Source organism: Bos indicus x Bos taurus, chromosome X, assembly GCF_003369695.1.
Source record: "Bos indicus x Bos taurus breed Angus x Brahman F1 hybrid chromosome X, Bos_hybrid_MaternalHap_v2.0, whole genome shotgun sequence".
NCBI lineage: Eukaryota > Metazoa > Chordata > Mammalia > Artiodactyla > Bovidae > Bos > Bos indicus x Bos taurus.
Window position 1 is genome coordinate 36815507 of NC_040105.1, and position 3947 is coordinate 36819453.

The 3947-nt window shown below is 46.2% G+C and overlaps 1 pseudogene; it reads left to right on the forward strand.

Moving 5' to 3' along the window:
- The first annotated feature begins 773 nt into the window (after positions 1–773).
- On the forward strand, positions 774–1267 carry LOC113888023 (annotated as a pseudogene).
- The last annotated feature ends 2680 nt before the right edge of the window (positions 1268–3947 follow it).

The following is a 3947-nucleotide window of genomic DNA, read 5'->3' on the forward strand; positions in this document are numbered from 1 at the left end:
TAGGAGATGAGAGAGAACAAAGGGAGCATAAATGAAGGTCAAAAAGAGTGAAAGCTGCAGAGGTGCAAAGATTCACTAAGACTCTGGAGGTGGCACTCCGCTGTCAGACAAGTGTGAACTTGACCAGAAACAGAAAAGTAGAGATCACTGGAGTTAATGAGGTCCAGAAACCCAATGAAGAACCTATTAGAAGTGTCATTAGTATGGGTATTGAAGTCACTGAGGAGAGCTGCCTTCAAAAAGAGCTCTGTAATAGTAAATATAACCACGATACCAAAAGAGGACTGTTTAATAAAACAATCACATTAGGGCCCTATTCAAATAAGTTGTGCAAAGAAATCACATACATGATTAACGCAAAACGGATGCACTAATATTCATGAATAATGCTTTAAAATATTATATCGTCCAGAAGCTCATTGCAGTTGCCCTGCATCACCCAGGTTTTGGAGGAACCTGGGGCGCTGCACTCATGCTCTGCCCACTGACATGCACCACCTTCCCACCCCACCCCCATTATGGAACCGGAACCTCCTCTCAACCCTCCCAAGCCCAGTAAGGGACTTGACTTTCAGTCCCTTGCAGAACTGCTGACCTGACCTGAGATGCCTGCTCCTGGCTACCCGCATTGTCCACCCTGGGAACTCTTTGAGGCTGGTGGAAATGGCCCCGCAGCTTTGCATTCACCTTCTTGCCCACTGCACCCGTGTCGCCCGCCATGCTGCCCGTGCTGCCCTCACTAAGTACGCCAGAACTACTGCCCCAAATGTGAGGCCACGGTCAACAGCCACGCTGCCCTGGAGTTCCACGCCTCCTTCCAGTGCCTGGCCATGGCCTTCTACCTCGACTGTGATGACATGGCCTTGAAGCACTTCTCCCGCTTCTTCCTGCTCTGCTCCCATGAGCACAGCGAGCGGGCTGAAAACCTGCTGTTCCTGCAGAACCAGCGTGGTGGCCGCACCTGCTTCCTCGACATCAGAAAGCCTGAGACCAACAGAGGGAAAGTGGCCTCCAGGCCATGCAGGACATCCTGCACCTGGAGAAGTGCGTCAACCAGAGCCTGCTCAACCTGTACCAGCTGGCCACTGACAGCAGTGATGCCCACCTGTGCCACTTCCTGGAGACCCACCACCTGGACCAGCAGGTCAAGTTCATCAAGGAGTTGGGGTATGTCAGCAACCTGAGCAACGTGGAGTCCCTGGAAGGCAGCCTGGCAGAGTACGTCTTTGACAAGCTCACCCTGGGTGACGGCGACAAGAACGACTAAGCCTGGACTGGACTTTCCCCCGAGTCCCGGGTGAGTGCCCAAGGTCACCCTGCCTGCCATGCAGACCACAGTATTGCCCTCGCAGAAAAAGTTCACCTAAGTTTTTTCCCTCCAGTTTTGCCATTTCTTCACATAAAGTTATTGGTTCTCAGAATTGAAAGAGACATGTGTACCCCAATGTTCATCGCAGCACTGTTTATAATAGCCAGGACACGGAAGCAACCTAGATGTCCATCGGCAGATGAATGGATAAGAAAGCTATGGTACATATACACAATGGAGTATTACTCAGCCATTAAAAAGAATACATTTGAATCAGTTCTACTGAGGTGGATGAAATTGGAGCCTATTATACAGAGTGAAGTAAGCCAGAAGGAAAAACACCAATACAGTATACTAATGCATATATATGGAATTTAGAAAGATGGTAACAATAACCCTGTATGTGAGACAGCAAAAGAGACACAGATGTATAGAACAGTCTTTTGGACTCTGTGGGAGAGGGCGAGAGTGGGATGATTTGGGAGAATGGCATTGAAACATGTATAATATCATATATGAAACAAATTGCCAGTCCAGGTTCAATGCATGATACAGGATGCTTGGGGCTGGTGCACTGGGATGACCCAGAGGGAGGGTACGGGGAGGGAAGTGGGTGGGGGATTCAGGTTGGGGAACACGTGCACACCCATGGCGGATTCATGTTGATGTATGGCAAAACCAATGTAATATTATAAAGTAATTAGCCTCCAATTAAAATAAATAAATTTATATTAAAAATAAATCTTAATTCCTAAGTAAAAACAAACAAAAAGTTATTGGTTCTTCAAATAAAGTTATTAGTTGATGCATCAATAAATGTCTGTTTGATTTGTATGTGCAAATCTCTCACCTTTTAAACCTTAAAACAGATATCCAGGAGTCTCTCCAGCTACCCATGCCCTGTCCACGTGCAGCTTAGGATCTCCACCAGAGAGAGAAGGTGTTCCATGGGATCATGGAAAACACAAACTCATTCCTCTACTAGTAAACAATGTCCGGTGGGGGGTGGTCTGGGGCCCTGGTGAGTGTGAGTGCCTGTGCAGAGATAAAGCATAAGGTACATATACACAATGGAATATCACTCAGCCATTACAAAGAATACATTTGAATCAGTTCTAATGAGGTGGATGAAACTGGAGCCTATTATACAGAGTGAAGTAGCCAGAAAGAAAAACACCAATACAGTATACTAACACATATATATGGAATTTAGAAAGATGGTAATGATACCCTATATGCAAGACAGCAAATGAGACAGAGATGTATACAACAGTCTTTTGGACTCTGTGGGAGAAGGCGAGGGTGGGATGATCTGAGAGAATAACATTGAAACATGTATACTATATATGAAACAGATAACCAGTCCAGGTTCAATGAATGAGACAGGGTGCTCAGAGCTGGTGCACTGGGATGACCCAGAGGGATGGGATAGGGAGGGAGGTGGGAGGGGGGTTCAGGATGTGGAACACATGTAAACCCATGGCTGATTCATGTCAACGTATGGCAAAACCAATCAGATCAGATCAGATCAGTCACTCAGTCGTGTCCGACTCTTTGCGACCCCATGAATTGCAGCACGCCAGGCCTCCCTGTCCATCACCAACTCCCGGAGTTCACTCAGACTCACGTCCATCGAGTCAGTGATGCCATCCAGCCATCTCATCCTCTGTCGTCCCCTTCTCCTCTTGCCCCCAATCCCTCCCAGCATCAGAGTCTTTTCCAATGAGTCAACTCTTCACATGAGGTGGCCAAAGTACTGGAGTTTCAGCTTTAGCATCAGTCCTTCCAAAGAAATCCCAGGGCTGATCTCCTTCAGAAAGGACTGGTTGGATCTCCTTGCAGTCCAAGGGACTCTCAAGAGTCTTCTCCAACACCACAGTTCAAAAGCATCAATTCTTCGGTGCTCAGCCTTCTTCACAGTCCAACTCTCACATCCATACATGACCACTGGAAAAACCATAGCCTTGACTAGATGGACCTTGCTTGGCAAAGTAATGTCTCTGCTTTTCAATATGCTATCTAGGTTGGTCATAACTTTCCTTCCAAGGAGTAAGCGTCTTTTAATTTCATGGCTGCAGTCACCATCTGCAGTGATTTTGGAGCCCAGAAAAATAAAGTCTGGCACTGTTTCCACTGTTTCCCCATCTATTTCCCATGAAGTGATGGGACCAGATGCCATGATCTTCGTTTTCTGAATTTTGAGCTTTAAGCCAACTTTTTCACTCTCCACTTTCACTTTCATCAAGAGGCTTTTGAGTTCCTCTTCACTTTCTGCCATAAGGGTGGTGTCATCTGCATATCTGAGGTTATTGATATTTCTCCCGGCAATCTTGATTCCAGCTTGTGTTTCTTCCAGTCCAGCGTTTCTCATGATGTACTCTGCATATAAGTTAAATAAACAGGGTGACAATATACAGCCTTGATGAACTCCTTTTCCTATTTGGAACCAGTCTGTTGTTCCATGTCCAGTTCTAACTGTTGCTTCCTGACCTGCATACTAATTTCTCAAGAGGCAGATCAGGTGGTCTGGTATTCCCATCTCGTTCAGAATTTTCCACAGTTTATTGTGATCCACACAGTCAAAGGCTTTGCCATAGTCAATAAAGCAGAAATAGATGCTTTTCTGGAACTCTCTTGC